This window comes from Euprymna scolopes, chromosome 3 (assembly GCF_053919585.1).
Source record: "Euprymna scolopes isolate OS-2025 chromosome 3, ASM5391958v1, whole genome shotgun sequence".
NCBI lineage: Eukaryota > Metazoa > Mollusca > Cephalopoda > Sepiida > Sepiolidae > Euprymna > Euprymna scolopes.
The window spans coordinates 61320327-61347154 of NC_136484.1; positions in this window are offsets into that span (position 1 = coordinate 61320327).

Here is a 26828-nt window from a genome sequence, read left to right on the forward strand (position 1 = left end):
TAACTATTCTTAATGTATATTATATTTATTAATTATTATGTTTGGTAAATTATATTCTTTTGTTTAAAAAAATGTAATTACTTTATATTTTAAGAGGAATAGATGTCCTCAGATGACACTATATACAGGGTGAGTCACGGAAAAGGGATATTTTTAGAACGTTCCTTGCTCTCCTCGCAGAGTTTTGTTTCCTTAACATCCGTTTCCCGAATTTTATTTTCCTTAAAGAAAACATATGTTTCCCGTGACTCACATTGTATATTATATCACCTAACCATCTGTGCCACGATGAAGAGGAACTGATAAGGGCGTTATATGAAGTTTTATGAAGCGAAATGAACAGGTGCGATGAAGTCTGACCTATTTTTGCGCTGCAAGCCAAAGCATTCGCGGACATACGCAAGAAGAAGCGAACACACACACACACACACATTTTCGCTTTTATATTTATAGATGCCCCCTGGTTTAGCTAATATAGGACGGAAGTAAATTTTCTGTAAATCCAAACTACGGGCTTTGTAAACGAAATAAACCCGTAATGATTTATGTTGAATTTTTTCTTTTAGTGTATAACGAATAAATTATTAATAGATTTTAGTCATAATTTTTTTTATATTGTTGGTTTGTTTTATGCAAAAAAAGTATTTTTAACTATATAATTGTTAGGTGTAAGTATAACGGTTTGTTATGTGTTTGTTTTGTTTTCTTTTCTTTTTTGTATTGTTTTCTTTGTTGTCGCTTTTTACCAATGGGAATGTTGTCTGGTTCCATATCAATAGCGTAATAGTAATTGGGCTTATGAAATTACCAGAAATTCAATGTATAGAAATAAATAATGAATGAGTAACTAATCCGAAAATAAGAAGTCAGCTCTCTCTCCTAGTATCACGTATGAAATCATAGAAAACATAATAGAAGGAAAAATACAGTGAATAAAATATATAAATCGAGTAATCGTTTGAACATTTGAAGAACGCTAGCGACTGACTGTTATATTTTGTTGTAAAACCTTGAATCCAAGGTTAGTTCGTTTCGTTTAAGTAACCCTTCGAATCGCAGCCCCCCCCCAAAAAAAGAAAAAATAATAGAAAATGAAAAAAAAGTGGGGAAGAAGAAATAAAAGAAATGGTATAAGTAACCCATGTAATAGATGTAATCGAAAGTTGCGTTTCACCCAGCGGTAAAATGCCATTCCATTTTTTTAAGCAACTAAGAACTCAAACCGGTGTTTCCTCCCAATTTCCCGTGTGGACGTATCCGCAACGGTGTTAAGTGGTCGCGGGGGAGTATGAATGTAATAGACAGAAAAGATTTTACAACTTCCATTGATTCTTACAGGTTTTGGCAGTGAACTCTCACCAGAAAAAATATAGGAATGTACGGTTATCGAGGAAGATAAAGGTAATAGGCCTATAGCACACCTCAGATAATGTGCTGCAGTTTGTGCACATTACATTTGCATGAATGAGTTTTAATACTATTACAGTCAAACTCAGAGGGGAAAAATTACTACATTTTACATTTATATATATATATATATATATATATATATATATATATATATATATATATTTATATATATATGAACGGGTGTTTTTTAAAAAGGAAAACAAAACTCGGGAAACGAATGTTTTTAAGGAAAGCAAGGAGCGTTCTAAAAAAACATCCCTTCACCGTGACTCACCCTGTATTAATAATATAAGACGTGACTTATGCATGTAAAAACTAAAATGTTATGCTTAACGATTAAACAACGCTGAGAAAGTATACTTAGTAATATATACAAAATGATATCCTGTGGACCACACTATAAAGAGTTGCAATGAAAAGAGTTTGCAGTTGATAATATAGGAGGTACGTGGTTGAACTAATGGATACCGTCGCTAATCGGCTAAACATCTTTTATTTTCATTTACATACTCATCATTTTGGCAAATATATGGTTCCGTCATTACCACAGTAATGATGAAAAAACAACTTGTGTTAAATTAACGGTATAGCATTAACCATTTACAATAGGCATTATACTTCGGCATTAGATGAACGCAAAAGACGTTAGTTCGCTGTTGAACAAACTAAGAATATCGTATAATTTATAGTTATTATATGTCATCTAGAATGAGTTCAAAATGATGAACACGAACGCACATTCAAACAATTAAAACAAACTCTGGTCGTGATGTACCAAGCATCGTTTGATTTTGTAAAGTTCACTTCCGATTAATGGTTAGAGATGTGACGAGCATGCACGAAAGCGCTCAAGACTTGTGTTAGTGTCTTAGTCGGGCCTGTCTACGGCGAAAAAGAGTTCGTTCAAGGGCTACACAAAGACGGCGCCAAAGTCGTTCAGCGAGTAAATGTCAAGGTTACTCTGGTAGCGTGTCGGGTCGTATCGACGGACTTGTTCGCGATCGTGTCTAGTCATATCGACGGAATCGTTTGGGGACCGTAGTGGGTAGTGTTGACGGAAATGTTCGAGATCATGCCGGGTCGTGCAGACGGAAGTGTTTAATATCATGTTGGTTCGCATTGACGATACTATTTGTGTTGAGTCAAATAGACACGGTACTAAACATTTCCATCGAATCGTTCTGTTTGCGTTTATTGTTCAGTTGACTTGACGGTTGTACTGCTGTGTATGATAAAAATATACATATTTTAGGGGGGTGCGTTTCTTTTCTCTCGTGAAGTACCAAGAGAAATGATTAATATTTACTCAAACGTTAAGAATCTGTAAAATATTAATTTTTCATGAAAATCTGGGTTGGAAATATTTTCAATTGAAATTTCAGACTTCCTTTAGAAACTTTTTAAAAGAAAAGAAACATTTTGTGTTTCCTGTGTCGATACATAATTACGCGGTTCCACATTTCATAATAATCGGTCCAATAATTTTGAATGTCGCTTCCCCCACTCATAAATATATAATTAATACAAATATAAATACTTGAATGCATAAATCAGCAGGACTCAATCCCCCCCTCTTTTCGTTTTTACTTTTCCACATATATTTTCGATATACTATAAAATAATAAAAACACGAAAAAACGATTAAAAACAAAACAATTGATGACGCCAGTGTAATTGAAAGCGCTTAAGATGGCCGAAGAAAGAATTTTCGGAGCAATTACACCAATTTCCATTCGAGACCCAAGAATTGCTCGCCGTCTTGCGAACGTAACAAACAAATTAGAAACTCTGTAACTTCCGAAGTCTTTAACCAGAGTTTTATAAATAGCGACCTGCTTTTTCACTTTCACTCTCACTATATATATATATATATATATATATATATATATATATATATAGTGAGAGTGAAAGTGAAAAAGCAGGTCGCTATTTATAAAACTCTGGTTAAAGACTTCGGAAGTTACAGAGTTTCTAATTTGTTTGTTACGTTCGCAAGACGGCGAGCAATTCTTGGGTCTCGAATGGAAATTGGTGTAATTGCTCCGAAAATTCTTTCTTCGGCCATCTTAAGCGCTTTCAATTACACTGGCGTCATCAATTGTTTTGTTTTTAATCGTTTTTTCGTGTTTTTATTATTTTATAAAATTATATATATATATATATATATATATATGATTAGTTTTTTTTTGGAAAAAGAATTCCAGTAGAGTGCTCAATCAAAAGGAAAATCAAAATTGTAAGAGCGTATTTATATTTTGTGTACAGAAAGTTGTTAGTTGAAACAGATCATTGGTACCGTCGGTTTCAAGCCCGCTAATAAGGCCCGTTTAAGGTATCCTTACGGGCCTTATTATCGAGCTTGAAACCGACGGTAGCAATGATCTGTTTCAACTAACAACTTTCTGTACACAATATATATATATATATATATATATATATGTATGTATGTGTGTGTGAGTGCAAGCGCGTGCATGCGTGTGCACTAGCAAGAGCCGTGTCTCGGCGTTTCCAGGGAAACTTGAGAAAATCCAAATTGACGCGCCCTAGAAGTAAATTGATCAATAAAGATTCTTTCCATCCAAAATTATCAGCCTTTAACAGCGAAAAAAATTTTTTTCGGAAACAGTTTTTGGGAGAGCGTGTTCCCCCTCCACCCTTTTACTTGATATTACGAAAAAGAATAAAATGGTTTGAGTTTTATTCTACAATGAGATTTATGTGAGAGAGAGACTTGCTAACTTGCTTTGTTGTGATGCCCTTGATTATTGGTTGGTTGGTTGTTTTTGTTTTACAGCATATCAACCCTTTTCAGGTTATTTAATGCCGAATCCAAAGATTTTGAAGAAAAATTTGTTTAATAGAATTTATTTATTTATTTTTTTTTTTTTCAAGTCGGTTTCTATTTAACCCATAGTTGGGAACCTAACAGGTACTACCACTCCGGGTCAGAGTGAACCTGGGAGTAATGGCAATTAAAGGGTGGTTCCACACTCCCCAAATCCCGCAAGCTGGGGCCTCACCACTGGATATAGTTTAAGGTCATATCCAGGACCCTTGATTTTTTGGAGAGAAGGCATTGCTGTTAATGAACAACTGATTGGTGCACGAATGGATCTGAATGCATTATGGAGGAATTTAATTTTTTGATGAATGGGGAAAGATAACAAGATATTAAATGGCTTGTTTATTTAATCGCGGTTGTGAGTGTTTGCATAAGAATAGTGTAATAGTGTATTTTGCTTATAATTTGCTGTGTTGAATCTGGATCGCATCCACTGGGAGGTATGTTTATCTGAAAAATGTCGGAAACATCGCATTCTGCTCAAAATGTTAATTTACTGCCATCGATTTAAAAATGCTTAAATAGAATTCCGTGTTATAATAAAATAAATTTTTATTTAGTTGGTAAGCAATAATAACGAATAGTTGATAAATGAGATGTCATTTTATAAATAAATATGCAAATTAGTTAGGTTGAATATGTTGCAGTATTTAAAGCAGCCTAAACAATGAATTTTAGTCGAAGATACGTCTTTGACAATACGTCCGACGATGACGTTATTGTTGTCGATCTAAGGTATGGATCAGCTCTGTACCAAGGAAACCTACCATCCCAGGCTTTACTTTATATCTAAGAAGAGGTGGCTTTATTGCTAATAGCCTGAGGCACCCCTTGCTGAGGAATGCTGACGAAGCTCCTCGCGCGTTTCATTTTATGCCAGAGTACACATTACCTAAAGTGTTTGCTTATGAAAATCGCTACTGACCTTGTGCCTAACCTATTTCAGAGGAAGGAAATAAATACAGCATAACATCACCAAAGTAATGCCGATCTGATTTTTCCCCCTATTTCTTAAATTCAGATCCCACCTACGTGGTCGTCAGTTTAGAAGCAACGCATGCAACTAATATCATGGTAAAATGTTTATGGACGACCAGGATGTAACCTGCTTCTATGGTTATATTGAAATGCTCGTATTATATTGTTGGGCTCAGTGCATTGATCTTTATAGGCAAATTGTGTAAAACTATATAATTTGCCAGATGTTTTTTTAGGTAAGCATTTTTAACGGCTTTCGTATATATTTATTCGCATAAAATAAGGAATGCGTATATGGTTTTATATTTACGAGGGTGGATCAAGAAATTCGTAGAATCTTTTTAATAGCCGTCAAATTATCAAAACAATGTCAGAACACTTCACTGGATGTTTACCTTGTATTTAGTTACCTGCGATCAGGTTCATGCAAGCTCTGTATTGTTCAGACTCTTTTAATGAGAAACTACTTTTTTTAAGCGTACAAATCAGATATTTTGAGATAAGGTCACAAGGCAAACTTGAGGAAAAACTCGAAAAGAAAGGAACACATATCACTGAGACTTAGGAAAAAAAAAAGATTGCATGCAACTACAAGTGAATTCAGCAAGTCAAAGAAGGAAGCGACGATTTTGAAGACGATCTTCGCTCGGAAGGATAAAAACAAATAACAGCTAATCAAACAGTTACACGCTTAAACATTTTCTATAGTTGGCAAATTCGATTCATCGCGATAGTTTTGGGCTAAGCATGTTTTCCGTACGATGGTTAACAGAATAGTTGCAGCATGGTCATCAAAATGTTGAATTAATCTCTCCTTAAAATTATTGAACAGAATTAAATCATAAAGAACATTTTGTGATGGGAATCTCCACCTGAGATCGAACTTGGATTTACTTGTTTGGCACTAAATTCATAAAAGCAACCAAGACAATAACTTCTACGCAAGTTTTCTTTTGATCCATTAAGATCAAATCTCAAAGGTCGGCTCAAAGAGTGATGATCAGGGTTTTCTCTGGTTAGAAAAGTTTGATACTGATAGATTACCTTCAAAATCAGAGAACAAGTAAAAAGAGTTTACTAAGCTCAAGATTTGAGACGTTCTAATTAAACAAAGAATGGAAACGGAATATGGACGTGAACTCTTGTTTTATAATTACACTTTACAAGTGGAATCTTCGGTTTTTTTAGACGGGTTTTTAACGAGAATTTCGATGGAAAATGCTTCCTCATCCAATATATACTTCAAATTTAGTTCTATCAGAACTTTTCCTATTTTAAAACCAAAAAGAAATCTATTTTAATGCTATAGAAGAAGCAAAAGACTTTGATTCAGAAAACGTCCTACAAAATTGTTCAAAAAAACGGTCTTCGATATTGGAAATATCGACTTGAGAAGTGCAACGATCCTAAGTGCAACTGTTATGATATATGCACGTGTAATTTCTTTTGAAAATAAATCAATTTCTTTAAAATTTCGCAAACTTTTAAATCCACTCTGGTATATGTACAATATTAGCCCACTAAACATATAAAGCTATCATTATCACTTTTGGGACATCTACTAGGGGTAAGGGTGAATAATGTTGAATAAGTAATATTGAGTAATGTTAAGTAATATTGAGTAATGTTAACTAAAGTTTAATTTCGCGTTTTACAAACAGAGCAATGAAGGTTTTTTTTCGTGTAGATTCAGATTCCTCAGTGCAGATAAAATTTTAGCAATCCGTATTCGATATTATTTACCGCCTACCTTTCAAATATTAGTTTGCGAAAATCATACTATAGGCGCAACCTCCAATTTAACATTTGCATTATACTTGTTTCATAATCACGAAACATCCATTAGCATAAGTCCGTGTAATTCAATTTTTATTTCAAGCCACTTCAGCTTAAGACTTAAATTGTATTTAGACATTTTCTAGAATCCAAACTATGTTATCAAAATTGGAATAAGGATTCTGAGAGATTTATAAGAATTGCATGTTGATTTTAATCTTCGTATAGGGACAGAAATATTCTGCGAAACTCTTACGTTCAGAAAATTATTTTTAGCTGTTCTGGGACGATACATGTTCGCGTTAAACCTGTATTTACACGTCTCAATCGTGCATCTAACGTGCTAGAGTTGGTTTTGACGACATTAAGTTACAAGAGAGAGAGAGAGAGAGAGGGAGAGAGAGAGAGCAATAACTCCGAACTCATCGGTTGGAGGCTTTCTAAAGATGGGACAAGCTAATTTATAGATAAAAATAATTGATGATTTACTCTTATTTATTAACCAACTTGGTTGTGAAAAGTGATTAGATTCTCGGGTTAGCAACGGTGTACTACTCTAATTTGGTTAAATGCTTAAAATCTAATTACCGGCAGAAGTTTGAACTAAAATATGTCGAATATTGACACGCCTCACTCGCACAGATAATTTCGAAGCCGAAGGATTAAGGGCGTTTGGCTACAAGACCCATGGTTTAAAATTCAAATCAGTCGGTAAATTGGCCGGTTGTTTGAATATAGAAAAAAATCACTCATATATATATATATATATATATATATATATATATATATATATATATATATATATATATATATATATATATACTTCACTTTGACTTTCCATGTCTCACTGACTTTAGCAAATAGGGTGCATACGTTATAATATATTTGCTAATATTTTCTCTCCTCTGATGAGATGGTAGACATCGAAACCCTATAGGTTAAAGAGATTAACTTTCTAAAACATTCTTTGTCTTGCTGAGAATAATAAAAATTCTTTGAAATGAAATTCATTTCAATAAGAGTTTTTTTTTTAATTCATTGAATTACAATTTAATATATATATATATATATATATATATATATATATATATATATATAAGACACAGATTAAAATCCCATGTAAAATCCTGATAGATATTACTAGAGGTAATACTTTCAGGGTGATCCTAGCCAAAAAGGAAATGCTCAATATTTAAGAATAGAGCAATATATATATTTAGTTGTTAAAATTAAATTCTGAAAATCAACATATAGACGCATATATTCGAGTTAAGAATTTCTTGCTTGACGAAAGGAATATTTAGAAGTGGTTATATTAATTTCCTTAATCCATGGATTTTCAATAATGGATCATATCATCAGAGGAAATGAAATGCGGTTGGCAAAATGTTCAGCTGTGAAAAGGCACGTATTTTGCTTTTCAGCACAAATATTGAAAATAGTTTTTTGGGTGGTGAATGATGGTTATAAGGGAATTTCATACAATCTGGGCAGTCCATTATCGGAAGGAGTATAATGTCCTCCGGGTTTTTTTCCAAGTAGGCAGAATATTGGTCCAGGGGAGAAGGCAGTAATCCCATATAACAAAGATGCGTGGTTGCTCCTTATTGATATTCCGAAAGGTATACCGGGCTGTCGTATTCGTTGGTGTGTTGAATGCGTTTTGGTATATTTAATCCAGTCAATAAGAAAGCTGACCGATAGTTCACCAAGTATCAATTTCATATTAGAAGCTTTTCGTCCAACACATTGCTTCTAAAAATCATCTCTCGGAATATTTTGCTACCCAGACCATTGATTTTTCGATGTCCATTGCACCATAGACATGCATATATAATTCCATAAGCCATGGGAATATGTGCAATGCATTCGTATATCCATCCAATATCTGATATACTCTGCCAACACCAAGAAAAAAGAATCTGAATTAAATATACCAAAACGCATTCAACACACCAACGAATACGGCAGTCCGTATACCTTTTGGAATATCAATAAAGAGCAACCACGCATCTTTGTTATATGGGATTACTGCCTTCTCCCCTGGACCAATATTCTGCCTACTTGGAAATAAAACCCCAGAGGACATTATACTCCTTCCAATAATGGACTACCCAGGTTGTATGAAATTCCCTCTTCCAATGATTATTTTCATATAACTATCATTCACCACCCAAAAAACTCTATTTTCAATATTTGTGCTGAAAAGCAAAATACGTGCCTTTTCACAGCTAAACATTTTGCTAACCGCATTTCATTTCCTCTGATAATAGGAGCAATTGTTAAGGAAATTAATATAACCCCTCCTATATATTCCTTTTGTCAAGCAATAAATTCTAAACTCGAATATATATGTCTATATTTTGATTTTCAGAATTTAGTTTTAACAACTATATATATATATATATATATATATATATATGTATATATATATATATATATATATATAATTGAATATATATATATATAAATCTATATATAAATGTATATATATAATTGAATATAGAAAAAATCACTCATATATATATATATATATATATATATATTATTTAAAATTATTAAGTATTTTCATAGGGTTATGCCGATTGTTTTAAGTTATTTTCTATTTTCACATGGTTCAATATACGAATATTAAAGTAAATTCTGTTTTGTCATCTATAATTCTTGTTGTTAATCAAAAGCAATTACTTTTTCTGCGGATTATAGCTGAACGAACTAAATTTATATATAATCATCAGTGTTGGTTTCAGTTTCAATTCAAGCTGATACACCCAAGTCATCACGATATATTTTTTTATTTTTGAAATCGCAACTTAAAAAATATATAAAAAATGCATAAATTATATATAAAAATCGATAGAACATAAAGTGTAATAATATATACGAAATCTACAAGAATTATAATATCATATTTAAGCATACTTTATGACCGGGCTACGCCGGGCGTCCTTGCTAGCTTATATAAATACTTTAGCGTTTTTAATAAAAGAGCTACAACAATATCAGAGCATCTCCATCTACAGAATGCCAACATCAATATATTATATGTGAATAAGTCCCTTGTGGAATTTCCACAGGTCCTGCTAGTTATAATGATTTAGAAAAGTTACAAACGGTGTTTAACGGATTTACTGCCATGCCACTTTCTTAGGAAATTCATCTCGCAAACAATTAGAAGGAAGGCCATCCAATAAGCTTTAGCTTCAAATTTTGTGGTCACCGTTTTGGTAACCCGTTTGTGTTCATTTATTTTTATGTCTCTGCGTTCACTGTTCGTTGATATATTTTTCGCCCACGATCTTAATAATGAATGTATAAGCTTCTGTATATTTGTTTCGACTATGTATATATGTGTTTGGGTGTGTTTGAAAATGCAATTAAATTGTGATACAGTCCAAAGCGTATCTTATTCAATAATCTCCAGTTACGATTCAATGAGGTTACCATATTGTGTAGCACCATTTTTCTTTCCTTTTTCTTTCTTGAGTTGTTGGTCCGGACCTCAGTTTTGTGCCGTGTCGTTAAGTACTTGTGATCTGGACAGGAAATGACGCATGGGCTGAGGGTATTAACAATCGTTTATTTCCTCTGGCATGAAATATTAAAAAAAAAATAAGGTGTTGGTTATCGCAGTACCGGAGTAAAACAGGATATCTGAGCTCAGTTGTCCCCTAACATCGGCCGAATATGAATAAAAAGCCGATTTGAAAAAAAAAAAGCTTGGAAAAGTGCGTGTACGTTTTTACTGTTGATTATATATATATATATATATATATATATATATATATATATATATATATATATATACATACATATATATATATATATACATATATATATTGTTTATTTTATGTTGTTGTCAAAAAGGCAATTTGCTAAATGAGACCATAAAGGATTAGCTTACTAAATAGAAAAAAAAACACTAACATTTCATGGTAGTGGAAGGTTTCATTCCAACCCCCACACATATACACAACTACACGTGAAGGTTTTAACAGATTATGGTAATCAATTTTAAATACAATGACTATAGTCTGGTTTGGTTTATATATTTAACGGCACATCAATCAGTTGTATTTCGGTTATATAATGTCTGAAAAAGGTGGAGGCGATCTCCTTGAAGTAAACCATGAAAATCGCCCGCGCCTTACAGAAAACTTCAAAGGGCGAGACGTCTAATGTACTGTAAATTTAGAAATAGAGATTTATCCTCAATCGGCCTTTGGATTTCATAAATGGTGATGCGCTTGTAAAAAATAATGCGGTTGTGCCCCAGTTGTCGATATTTTGGCACTTATTATTCTTAGTTTTCATAAATAAAATTCCTGATGCAATTGCGTATGAGAGAGGCATATTTGCTGATAGCATTACGCACTGTGCTTGACATAAGGAAAAAAGCGAATCCATGCGTATATAAGGGAATAGCTTAATTTTTCGAACGTGACATTCAATCTGCAGTGTAATGGAGGCAAAACATTGGATGGTTAAATTTAATGCAATCAAGACGAAGCACTTTTTCTGTAACAATTATGAGAAACCTTACTAAGCATCGATTGCCATGGTTGATAACAGTATTTTAGAGAATTCAACATTTACACCCTTCAGCATGTATCACAGGTTAGAATAGATATATAAGAGATACTGTCAAGATGTCTTCAAAACCAGTGAGATCTCTTTAGCGAGTTAGAAAACTTCTCATACCTGCCAGTAAGGTACATCTCTACAAAGACTCTATTCACTCATGCATGGAGTATTGTTGTAACGTCTGGGCTGGTGCGCGAACTACAAGTTTCTCTTTCGTGGACAGGATCCAAATAAGACTCTCTAAACTAACAGGTCCCTCACTGTCTACCAATCTCCAATGACTGTCTCATCATCCTAAAATTCCATCTCTGTGCTGGTTTTACAAGTGTTTCAACCGAATGTGCACTGGCGAGCTTGTTACATTTGTGCCCTCAACATAAATACCTCCGACTAACCCGACAAGCAGAAAAACTCAACGGCTTTTGTGTATAGTTCTTAAAATCAAACAGCTTTGCACCTTAACCTTTTTCCTTGAACCGTTTGTTTTTAGAATGTACCCATTGCTCTTTGTTTTCTTTGACTTCATCATTTAAATTTAAATTCACTGTTAATTTATATTTCACAACTATGCCCCTATGGCTATAACCCTAATTCAAAATAGACTCTTACCTCTTCGTGACAGTTGTCTTGATTCGGATTTAAAAATAGTAAAAACATGTTTGCTGATAGGGACGTGTCGTGTAAGATTTCATGAATAATTGTTATTTTAATTGTTTGTTTGTCGTTGCTTTTTTCTTCCTCCTGTGTAGCTGTTGGCGATGCTGATGCTTGTTCTAGCAGGGTGAAGCAAGGTGGATGACTACTTTTTGCGAGGAGCTCGATTTTTTTACAGTGGATTATTGCGTTCCAAAATTAATGCCTCCTATTTTTCTCACACCCTTATAGGTCAGAGACGATTATAAACCCCCTTATTATTATGACTGAACTAGGCAGTCATGATCTGGAAGTTTCAGCTTTCTATTGCTGATATTGATGAGGTGAGACTCTAAAGAAGGAGGCCATGTCATGGGCGTGCATCGGAAGCAGAGATGCGTCATTGATTTGCTGGGAAAAATTCATTAAGAATGGTGGTGACTTTGAAATAAATTAAATTCTGGATAACAAAAGATCGCTACTTTTTATGGTCCCATAACCGTCTTCGTAGTTCTTCAACAATTCAGTTTATAAAATATGAATCTTTATATTTGGAATATATATATATATATATATATATATATATATATATATATATATATATATATATAATAAAGACGAAACGTTGATGAACACATAATACGGTTTGTTCCTTTTTATTTCTCTATTTTGTCGGAATACTATTTCCATTATTTTCATCATATTATATATATATATATATATATATATATGCATATATATGTGTGTGTGTGTGTGTGTGTGTGTATTACATGTAGATATAATATAAATAATATTTTCAATATTTACAATATATATATGTGTGTGTATGTGTGTGTGTTACATGTAGATATAATATAAATATTTACAATATATATATATATATGAAAGTGAGAATCCGAAACTTGGAAGAGAAGCTGTAAATACCTTATATGTTTCCATTTCGCCATTTTGTAATTTACAGCTTGTATTTACAGCTACTCTTCAAAGTTTCTGATTTTATTCACGTCAAAACGCACTTTATTTCCTTTTGACATATTGTTTGTTGTTATTTCTTCTGATGAGTTAGGGCATAATAGGTTCACTGATTGATATAATAATTAAGTGATTGATTTTGCGCTAGGAAACAGATACTATCAAGAATTGTAAATGTCAACTGAATTAAAGGAATAAATTATAAGATGGTCAACATCATGAACTTTGGAATATAGCCTTTTGTTATATATATATATATGATTAGTTTTTTTGGAAAAAGAATTCCAGCAGAGTGCTCAATTAAAAGGAAAATCCAAATTTTAAGAGCGTACTTATATTTTGTGTACAGAAAGTTGTTAGTTGAGACAGGTCATTGGTACCGTCGGTTTCAAGCCCGATAATAAGGCCCGTTTAAGGTATCCTTATCAAGCTCCCTTCAGCCAATATTCGTCTCGGCTGAAGAGAGCTTGATAAGGATACCTTAAACGGGCCTTATTATCGGGCTTGAAACCGACGCTACCAATGACCTGTCTCAACTAACAACTTTCTGTACACAATATATATATATATATATATATATATATATATATATATATATATGTGTGTGTGTGTGTGTGTGTGTGTGTGTGTGTGTGTGTGTGTGTGTGTGCAATCATCCACAAACAGTCTACTTTGCAGGATCACATTTTACAAGGCGGCTAGATTAACACTAATAGCAAGCCAAGAATCGAAATTAAACACCCCTGGCAGCGGAATTTTTCCAAAAGTTAAAAACTAAATAATTTATAAATTAAATCAAATATTCGTATAGTTCCTCTCAGCAAAAGCTAAAGACATCTTAGCTGAACCACTTCAATTCATAACTGTTTATACAAAACCGGTTTTCTATGTAAGTGTCTTCTAAAAAAGCGGAAAAACGAGATCGAACCGTATTAATAATTTTAAAACAAACCTTCCCAGTATCCTGTGCATATTTTAGTTGGTGTATAAAATTTGTATCAACTATCATGGGAAAAAATACCGCAGCAAATGTATATGCACGTAATAGCAACACGGTCGACTCTATTATTTTTAGTATCTTCTCTTTTCCACGGTTCATTTAGCGGTCCTTCCTTGCGCCGTGTCCTTCACCATTGTCAACAGTTTCACGCCACCGTCTTATCTTGTAATCTGATGAACTGTTTACGCTAATAATTGTAACTACACCCGTAAAAAGAGGCAGAGTAACAGAGAATAACAAAGAGATCTGTCCATTGCGAGGTGTTGATCTGTGCTGATGAGATAACGTCTATATTTCAGAAGGGTCGGAGATGTGTATCTATGGAGGAAGTGGACGGGTGCGACGATATCAGTGACAACTTCAGTAAACTGAGAAAGAGATAATGAAACCAAAGACAGGAAGGGTAGGGCGAGTTGTGTCTAGTCTGACGGAGAAAAAACAAAACGCAAACTCACTCTTGCGTACACATACATCATAAACTTTATGTGTATAAATATACACAATCTAATAAAATATAGCTCGTAAAGTATGAAAAAAGGTTCCATATCTCTATTTCTATGATTATGTAAAAAAAAAAAAGTCTGTTTGTGCTTTTGTGAGTTCGATCCCTATCGACTCGAAAACGACTGCAGCAATTTTTATGAAATTTCAACGAAGGTGCTTTATGTGCCTGGCTGTGTTCTTAGACTGGTTTGGTATCATAATATCTCCGATAAATACCAATAATCGATAATCGTAATAATCCGATGAGAGAAGAAACAGGCGATTTTGACCAAAGTTAACACCTTACACAGCCTAACACTAGTACCTTTAGAACGTTTTTAATCAACTGTAGGTTCATTGATATATGAGGAGCATGTTCGAAATGAATATTTTTGTTTAATGCACAATTGCACCATAATAGGTGACTTTTTCATTCTAAATGTGATTTCAGTTAATTACCACCACACAAGCATAAAGTTAGGCATATAAAATCAATATAAGACCCTTTGGTATGACAGAGGCGAATTCGAAATGAACGTTCCTTTTTAGAGCACAATTTAAGTATAATACTTGATTCTTTATTTTAAAATTTAATATATATAACATATAATTTATATCAAAAACAATTTTATAAAATAAACGATACATTCTTTACAGTGCAATGTAGACTATACCGTATTCTGAACTAAGTCACTGCAGGAAGGCGGTACACTGCGATGTGTATTCAAGTAGAGCAGGCAATCAATCGATTTTACCTAATAATGGACGATTTCACCGATTTCGATGACAAGAATATGGGATTGTGAAATATTCGTTGATTATCATTCAATCCTAAGCAACGTCGGGTCTCGCTGCTATTATATATATATATATATATATATATATATATATATATATATATATATATATATATATATACTAACAGGATCCGTCTACCGTAAGTGTACGTATGCCTCACACTCCAGTAAAAAAACAAAAAAAAAACAAAAAGAAAAGAAACCTAAAAAAACAATTAAAGTACGGTTGTTAGTGATAGCCACTGCCGGCTCAGTCAAAGAGCGGGTATTGGTGCCCGTGGCCAAAATTAATGTACCGCGCCAAATTAGAAATATTAGTTTCTATAAACCCATTCTTAACATGGAGATATGATTATATGCAGTGATTAATATGTGCTCTCACTTAATGTGTCAACATTGTGTCACAAGGAAAAGAAAGAAAGAAACAAACAAACAGAAAAACTGCTGCGGACCTGAACAATGATTCCCCTAGCCTTTAAATTATTCCTTTCATCGAGTACAGGCTTAATTTTCAGATTAGTATTTTCAATGACTGTAATAGCCGGGGAGCGATTTGTAATGATAGCATTCTAATAAATGGAACACACACTTTTTCTTGGCCACGTCAATTGCTAATGCTGATGCTAACCGTTAAATGGTTTCCTTTTCTGTTGTTCAGGTGTAAACGATTTTTTCCAAAATAGTTTGGTAATGTTAAAGTTAAGCGTGCAATCTATGATAAGCGTCGTAGAAATGTGCGACGGATTAAAAATGAGAAAGCTAAGTGCTAGTGGCAGCATTAAGAAGGAGAATGGCCAAAAAGTGGGGTTTCACGTTATAATTCCAAAATTGAAGCCTGTAATGCTGATGATCGCCTGAAAAATTACGAATAAGTGAAAAATAAAATAAATTAAATAGTAGGGGCAGCATTGTTTAAGTCCACCAATTCTTTTGTTATTTTTTTTAATAAATAATTATGCAATCTTTAAATCTTTAATGTGTTTAAAAGGTTCTAAAAGGGTTCACCTGTCTAATAGCGGATCATACTCTACTAAATATTTCAGGAAAAAGGCCAAAATATCAGATTGATAACTATAGCCAGATTTTCACACAAAAACAGCAACAAAAGCCTGTGTGTAAATATATAAGCATTTATATATTTTACACCTTATTATTGTTAATTTTTGTGCGCTCATATAGATTGGTAATATTATAAACTGATCCATTTCATAGATATTTCTATATTGAAGAGTTTAGTTTTTAAATAATCGCGTCTTTTTTATTGCGATTGGTACCGATTAAAAAAAAATTACAGAATTTTATTAAAAGAAATATGTCGCGGAAATAAAATTGTTGGCAAAAAATAATTTCGATTTATTTTGTTGAATAAACTTCCGTTTCTTTTTTCGGAATGACAATAAAAACCGCAAATATTTTGGAGCTAACCTCTTCAATTTAGTCCAGAGTTAACATCTTCAATATAGCCATAATCTCTATATATCATTTACAAAGTAAATGTTAAAGGTTAAAAAGAAGTTAAATTGGCTGTTTGTAACCGCCTTTCACAGTCACCTTAATTGGACATTTATTCGTTCTCTGATAATCTGTAAAAGAATAACAAACAGTTTTACCGCCCGAAAGTTATTACATAAAAATCTATTCGTCGTCGAAGATTTTACATGCGATAATCATTATTCTGATATCAGAAAACCTATAAATCTCGTCAAATCACATCGAAAATGTAATATAATTTACAAAAAAATCCCGGTTTTTTTAAATTTTTATAGGAGAAATCTTAATATAAAAGACGCAAATATTTGGGAGCCAAATTCTTGTAGCTAAAACAACATAAAATTATTAAATACTTGTAAAATTTATTAAAATATAAATATATAAAATAAAAGTAAAACAAAAAATCATAAATATGTCACCATGATGAAAAAGTAGACACATTATCAAAATAAAACAAAGAAATGTATATAGTAATCTATAGACGAAATGAAAAACTGACCATCAGATCATGTTTATTATAGACATAACGTTACCATTAGATAACGGATTTCAAGTTTTTTTTTACCAAGGTCGCTGGACAATTGGTTTAATCACTCTACCACTCAATTAGGTATCTTACAGCCGGTGTAATCCTCTATTTGTATAATATCCCGGTATGCTCTAACATGGAGTTATGTTGCCACATCTGGGTAGGAGCTGCTCGACGCAGTCTTGATAGAATTCAAAACCGGTTTCGAAACCTAGTAGGTGATGCCCTTTTCTCTTCCTTGCAGCCTCTTTCCCACAGAAGAGACGTTGCTAGCATGTCTCTGTTTTATCGTTATTTTCATGGCAAGTACTCGACTGAATTCCAAGGTATAGTCCCCTCTCGCCAAACTTTCACAAAAAGGAGTCGACTAGCTACGACCACTATATACGACCCCCTGCCCCACGTTTTACCTGTGCTTTAATCTAAACACAGATTCCATGAACAAAGCTTCTTTCCCAGATCTGCCCGCCTGTGTCACACTGTTTTGCTGGCCTACATTCCGGCTGATTACAATATGGTAGCCTTCAAATCCAATGTAAACAAATTCTTGCTGAGCTGTTCATATAAAGAATCAAATTGTACCCAATTTACACAAATTAACGATAACTACATATCATCTTACATACATTAACTCTTATCCTCGCATGAACAGATGACGTAAGCGTAGCAATTTATTAATGTGCCAGTTTCATTATTATTTATTTCAGTATAGAAATTGATTCTATGATCATGGATTCGTCTTTGATGCTGTTATTGTACCCCCCCCTTTTTTCTTTAATATTTTCCTGTGAAAATTTTATGATATTACTCAAACAACTTTCAGAAAACCATACTTCAATTTTATACCCTATATTAAGTCGCGAGGCTTGGTTTAAGACGCTATTAATAAAAGTCGAAATTTCCTGTTATTAATGCCTCGTAAATGTTTAAAGATCACCGCCATTAACTTAGAAAATAAAACCTAATATTTACTTCAGTGTACAAACAAAATCCTCTGTTCACTTTTTCTCGTTTTGTTTTCTCTTTCTTTCAAAACACAAATTATATAAACCATTTTTTTTCCAGTGAAAACAATGATATCTCAGTTTTATTACACCATTATTCAGCTCACTATTCGTCTTTCTGCGACGATTTTATTGTTGTGTTTTGACCCCAACCCCAATGCAATGTAAGACTACACAGCAGATCGTGAGAAAATTCATTTTATTTAGATTTTTTTTTATAAGCACGGGGATTTATTAAAATTTCCTGTTGTTAAAAATAAAAAAGGGAAAACACGGGGAAGAAAAATTGCTTAGCCTCGTGTTTTAAATTCGACATTCCTTTGAGTAAATCGGGATTATAAATGACGTAAACTAGTTCAAAGTTAAGTCCCGTTTTTCTCCTCTCTGTAGCGCAATTAGAACAAAAGTAAAAAGTACTTTTTCCCTCCCGCCGTACAGAAAACACCCTACTCTACGCATATATATATATATATATATATATATATATATATATATATATATATATACATATATATATATATATACATATATATATATACACATAAATATATATATATATATATATGTATGTATATGTGTGCGTGTGTGTGAGAGCAAACAGTTAATAAAATATGTTAAAAAACACTTTGAAATGAGTTAAAACATATTTAATCTGAAAAAGGAAACACTAGATAAATGGATAGTCCTTAATCTACGTAGTTTCGAAGAAATACTTTCTTTCTCATCAGAGGGTAGGAATTAGCAAAAATGTGGGATCGGATTTTGCATGCAGAAGTATTTGATGAAACAACAAGTAAGTCAAAGATCTTACTTTAAAACAAAAAAAGTGAAGCAGAGGGAATATGGTGAAGAAAAAGGTGATTACACATGAATGGATAATCTGGTGGAAGATAAAAAATCCAGTGACGGTTTATTTTATATATATATATATATATATATATATATATATATATATATATATATATATATATATATACTAGAAAAACTACCCGTCGTTGACTGGGTTCAAAAACAGTCTACAGAAAATGGACTCGGATTTATGAAAGTATGATAGGTTATGTAAAGGAAGGGTTGTAAAGAGATAGCTTCGAATTCGGGGGTATCAAAACCAAAGCAAAATATGATGAAAGTAAAAATAAAATAGATAAACATCATAGTTTATTATACCATACCTGTTTACACTGAAACACTTATCACAATATTCTGTGGATCTATATAAAAAAAAACTTTGTTAAACTTTGTGAAATATTTCCACTCTATGGAGGTCAGGTGCGAACGAACACCCCATAATTTTATTATACCATATTTCCTCAAACTGAAACATAATTATCAAAGTATACGTACGCAGATAGATATGAAAAATCTTTATAAAGTATGTGCCTATTTCCATTCTATGGAGGCCAGGCGCGAACGCAGACCCCACAATTTTATGAACCAACGTTCTGCCAGATCAAACCTGCCCATTCCTGTGGGTCGATACATCTTCTATCATTATATGTAATCAGTTTTTTAAAAAATAGTCAACCATATAGGAGCCTATTCGTGACCAGACACACACACAGACATTCAGCTTTATATATATAGATATTAGCAGGGCGATCCGACGCTGCCCTGTAACGAATGAGGATCAACGGATGTTTCACACTTCCGTATTTTGTCATCGAAATCGACGAAATACTCCTTTTTAAATCCTCCAAAATACATTGTAGTTTTAATTGCACTGTAGAGAATCTACTGTTTATTTCATAGCAGAATTATATATAAGGGTTTTATTTGAAAATCTAAATGCAAATGTCAAGCATCATGATTTAATCGGTTATCGATTTTCGCTTATCGATTTTCAATTCCTATCAAAGACAAAAAGCTATTTAAAAACGCTGCTATACACAAACAGTACAGTTGTGAAATTTCAAAAAGAATTCACCCGGTCATTTAGGAGTCTATGGGGGAATGCACACACACACACACACACGCACACACACACAGACACACGTTTATATTTAAATTTCATTCAGAAAAATATAATTTTTCAACACAAAAATTTATTATTTGAACAAATAATACAATATTCAAAGTAATTTCCTTAACTCATGGGTTTTCTATGTAGGCTCATATCCTCAGAGGAAAGTCATCAGCAAACTATTTAATCTGGTTTGATATAATTTTTCTATTCAGCATATACATAGAAAATTTATTAAAGATTAAATCTTTTTGAGGGGTATATAAAAAGAAATAAAGGTCAAAACAAACAAATAAAAAATAGGATATACGATCCTTTAATAGAATGGGATGATGCTATTAAATTCCAAATTGGTTGAAAAAATCCACACTGGAGGTAAATTCCAATTATTTTCGATACAGCATCCAGAGTAATTAGTAACGAACCTTTGGGAATTGAGAATTATATATTTATTCTGCATCATCGTTTTGTAGTGCAAGAACCGTAAAAAAAAACTTAGAAAGACATTCTCTTTTATAAAGTAACATCCAATCGATTATGACAAATTTTCCAATTAGCGAAATATTTTTGATAAATCAAGATAGTTGGAATATAAAATAGTTCAACTTCGATATTTTAATTTTAAATAAAGGTAAAAATATAATAAAAGTACAAAGACACCAAAAGAAAATAAAATAAAAATAAAAATAATTAAAAATAAACAATTTAGAGACTGGAAAATAAACGTTTTTTTTTTTAACCGCTTACGTATATTTTTCTGTCTCTAATAAAATGAGAAGAAAAAAATGATTAGAAAAATTAAATACTTGATTTTATCATTAAGTATTTAAATAAAAGAGAGAGGAGACAGAAAGAGAAAAGAAAAAAGGAAGAAAGAAAGCAATAACGGGAGTTAATTTAAAGTATATCGGGCGGTTAAGAATAGTGTAGAATTGAAGTAAGCACGACAGACAACTTATGGTTAATGAATCTCTGTTAAAGGTGAGAGTGTGAGGGAAGTCTATATGAGAGGGGGATAAGAGAAAGCGTACGCGAAAGAGGTGGAGGTTGTCTATAAAGGTAGATGTGACTAAATCACAGTTAAAAATTATATTATTCAAAATTATCGGCTGGACCAACGTTAACAAAATAAAAAAAGATTAAATTTAATACAACAAAATATAAAACCGTTTATAGGAGTAAACATTTTTAAAAATAAGTTTATATAATTAGATAACCTTTGAAGTACTATAAATATTTGATAAAATTTAAAGGAATAGGATAGGTTGGAAATTGTCATATTTATAAACTATATATTATGCAGCCATAAAATAAAAAAAAATCTTGAATAAAGATAATATTAGTTAAAAAGTTTGGGGGTAAAACAAATGATTATCACTACTATATAATAAAATAAGTTTTTAGATAATTTTAGATAGAAATATTTTCAAGGAATATTATCTTATTTTTTTATGCTAATCTTATTTGTTTTATTAAAGTCTAACCAGTTAATATTAGGATCTATTTGAGATGTCCTAATTGAATGGGATCGCAATTCTGCAGACGAAAGGAGATTGTGAAAGAGTGCACAACAGAAGTTGTGGCTGAGTGAATCGAGTTTTTATTTCAATGTATACTGTGGAAGGTAGTTCAGAGGCATATTAGTTATGATTTTCTATCAAATTATGAGTTAGAGTGGTAGAATTTATTGGGGTTATAAATAGCGTTACATGTAGAGGAATATAGATGTTTAAATAATAGTGAATAGTTTTTCTAAATGTAGAATTCCAGAGCCAATATTTAACGTTCAACATGTAAAGATATTATTGGTTGTATATTAAGAAATAACTATTTAAAAAGAGAAATAGTCGATTAGGTTTATTGAAGGATTCATAATGTATATAAAAGATCATATATAAGAGATTATGGTAAGATTGAGTATGTTGAGTACAAGATAATATGTAGTGGGTATTATTTCTTTTTTTATTGAATTATCTATGTTATTCAAACTGGCTGTATTGCATATATATATATGTGTATGTGTATATATATGCATATATATGTATATATTACTACATAGAGAGGGTGGTTCTTCTGTTTGCATGGACATATCAAGATTTCACCTCATATATGTTGATGAAAGACAACTTATTATTATAATAGATGTACAAAAACTATTTAAATATTGAACACTATTATTATACTAAAGCGGAGTTACCAACGTTTGTTTCGTTCTAGGCGTTTTCCAATATATTACAACCATGCAAAATACATATATTAAAATATTTTTGTGCTGGGATCGAGTAATTCTTGAAATCCTATCTAATTTACTTGTTATAATTATTCATTATTTGCAATTCACACCTCTCTGCACAAGTTTTTGTCTGTTACTTCCGTTCTCTCTAACTGTTTGAGTCTCTGTCCTTATTTCACACTGTTCCCAATCGTCTCCCATGTGTAGATCTTTCTTTCTATTAAACAAGAGAGTAGAAGAGTCCATTATAAACAGTAGTGAACTATCATTCATAATATTTAGAACATAGCTAATGAGAACAGAGAATTCAAGAGATGGAGAAAGAGAAAAGGGAGAGAGTGAGAGAGAGAGGGAGAAAGAGCGCAAGAAATACAATGAGAAATAGAAACTGATATATATATATATATATATATATATATATATATATATATATATATATATATATATATATAGGGAGAGATAGAGAAGTGAAAGATAATACAAACCAAAAAAGAATATATATTTCTTTTTAATTTTATCTTTTTATTCTATAAATTTTATCTGGTTTTGCAATCTCACATTTTCTGACCCAAACAATTTTACGTAATCTCAATGGGTGACCCATCCGGGCACATGTTTTATAATATATATGGCGTCTGTTTATTCAATTTCGAGTATGACCACTTTTTATGCATCGATTATTATTACAAATCCTCCCGGTGAGAGTCGCGGATATGGTTCTCTAGGCCTGCTAGATTTTTAAAGACCATACCAGAGAAATGGCAGGTGCTGTAGTTAGCTTACTTAATACCTTCCATAGTGTACGACATGAAACTGATTGAAAGCTTTCTTTCAGATCTGATATAGCTGTACATGTTCAATGAGCTTTACCTGCATTTTACGTGCCATAAGGTAATGTCAGTCAACCCCCTTTTTTTTTTAAAAACCCACTGACTATCAAAAGAAAATTAAACATGATTCTAGTAAATACATTTCTTGTCCAATTCTAAAGGGCAATATCACGATAGATGCTGCTTTCGTGTTTCCCTCCAGAATTGAATCACGCCAAACTTCGTAAACATGTTAGTCACTCCTAATGTTTTTAATCAACCTAGATCATCTTTGATTGTTTCCGCCGAGGTTCCACAACTTAGCTTCTTGTGATTGGCTAGCTATATCATGTGAATTAGGTCAAGATCGGCGAAAGTGGTTTGATATGGTCAAAAACACTGTACCTGGTTGTAAAAGAAACTCTCACCTTTACCAGCGTGATAGTCGTTACAAGCACAACCCCAATATATATATATATATATATATATATATATATGAGGGTGTATGGGGCTGTACGGGGGGTGTATGCGTGTAAATAAAACAAAAACAAAGATCGTGTTGATAAATCACATCGTTTTGTTCCATGTATTTCCGCCCGATACCAATTTGTTACCATCTAGTTTGCACTTTCATCATTCTGTGCGAAATGTCTATTTGCACCAACATTTTCCTTTCTTTAAGTATTGTAAGTGATCAAAACGTATAAAGAAAAATAGAATAAAATTTTAAAGGTGAATTAAGAACGAAAATTTGAAAGTAAAAAATTAAATTAAATTTAATGCATTAAGAAACCAAAAACAATGGATAGTCATCAGTCAAATGAAGCCTTTTATTATATAGACAGGAAAACATCACGTGATCCAGTTGAATGTTAATGCTCCGAAAGGAGGTATTATTTTTTCTTCGCGGCTGTTCACCAAGCGAACATAACAATGGCAGACATATTATTCCCCTCTGACTTTTTGTCAAACGCGCACACAAGGTGGTTGCTAATTCACTTCTTGTGTCTTTTTCTTTGTACAAAACCCCCTTGATCCGTCAAACAAAAAGTCGTTTCCATTTTTTTTTTATAACAATCGAAATTCATGCGGAATATGACATTTAAAATATGGACGAAAAAAAAACATCATAAAATAAAGGAGAGAAAAAAAAAGAATCGAAGAAAATGGGACGAATTTTTAAATGAAATATTGTTTTCTATTGTCGCAATTCATGTTTTCGCCCAGAATGCTCGTTAAAGATCAAGCCAGATAGCAAATACTGAAGAAGGTTCTTTGTTATGCAGATGACAAAAAGGAAATGCTCCAATTCCAAAATGGTCGCAATCAGCTCTTCGACGATTCTATGAAACAATAAAGTAAAAGAAAGAAAAGAAACGGCGCTCAACCCACCATTAACAGAATATGAAATTGCACAAAGGTGAACATTCCTTTTTTAAAATATTCAAATTTTTAAAACAATGACATTTTTTTAAATTTAATTTCATAAAATAACGTCTTTCTCTAAAAGACTTAAAATGTGAGTTTTACGTCTGCTACTGCTAAAAAGGTACTGTTTCTATACTAATAACATAAGAAAACACATACAGTGATTAAGACCTGCATATTAGTAACATTGTGATACACATTTCATGGTTAATCGTTTATAGTTCTTTCAACAGAAGAATTTCTTACTTTTCTCTTTTAGCTTTCTATTTAATAATATAAACAGAATGTGAAATTATTATGAAAAACAAATTGAACAACTTGCATTTTTTCTGGTGCCTTTTCGTTATACGTCATCATACCACATAATGCATGTCACATTACACTATAGTTCTGGGATTCAGTATTGTTTGAAAGCAATTCTTTTCAGATTGTACTAATCAACCGTAACTTATAATTAACTGACAAAGTCACTCGCCTTATGCATTTCTCTTGCCCGTTTTAAATCCATGTTTATTCGAGCACACTCTAATATGATTTAATATCTCCGCCAGCATTCAAAGAGAGAGCGAGTCCCTTTTTCACCACGGTGGGCTAATTATATGCGTGTGTCTGTACACACCAGAGATGCTTGTGTAAATTAGATAGCAAAACAATTTAGTCTGTTATCTTCTATGTAAATACAATAAAAAAGAACAATATTTCTATGCAATAGAAATATTCAATGCAATTATTTTTTAATTTTCTTTTTATTCAATCTTCACCCCAAACAAGGCTAGTGCCACTTTGAAGTAGGGGGTTACTATCGGGGACATAATTTGCGGGGGCATTATGAAGGGAGATGAATAGAAAGACGTTTGTTCACATTACACTTGAACTTCTGCATATCAGTACAGTTGTGAAAGCAGTATACCGGAAGGGAGTTCCAAAGACCTGTAGATTTTTAATGACAATTATTATTAGCAATAATAATTACTAGCTGGACCCGTGAAAATTTCACGTTTTCTTTTCTTAATCGCATACACATTATCCCATCACATATCCGTACCTTGAAACATTTACATTATTATATATATATATATATATATATATATATATATATATATATATATATATATATATACTAGCATGGGTGCCCGGCGTTGCCCGGGTGTTTAGAGGTGTATGCTGAGCAAAAAAAAAAAGGGGGTAATTTTTTAAACTTTGACCCCTATTATGACCCTTGAAAATTTATTGTTTTGGCCTCAAATCAAGTTATTACGTTAGATCCATGTCCACGGAACCTATATCTAAAATTTCAAGGGTGTAGACCCAAAATTGTCGGAGGAGTTTGGTAGAGTTCTTAAAGGTCAAATCGTTGAAATTTGACCCCTTAACAGCCAAATTTCTGGCTGACACCCGTCACATCGATTTTCGCAAATCTCAGTACCCGGTATTTCAAATTTCGAGTCTATAGACTAAAAATTGACAGAGTTATTGCGTAGGGAAATGTACACAGACACACAGACACACAGACACACAGACAGACAGACAGACACGTTCACTTTTATATATATATATATATATATATATATATATATATATATATATATATATATATATATATATCAAATCAATGGTAATGAGATGTTTAGGGATAAGTAAGTTTCACTTAGGTCATTTACGTGTGATATAAAAGATATACAAGTCAACCGGTCTCCGATTAAATTGAATGTTGAGTTTTCGGGATAATTGCAGGTTTTACTAAACTCACTTATTCATATTTTTATATTAAAATTATAGCGTTTGCCATTTTTCTTTAAGAATGAATATCTTGAAAGGAAATCAAGTTGTCGAATTAAAATACTGGAATTTACTACTGATTCTGAGATACCATTGACAAATATCTCGTGATTTTAATGA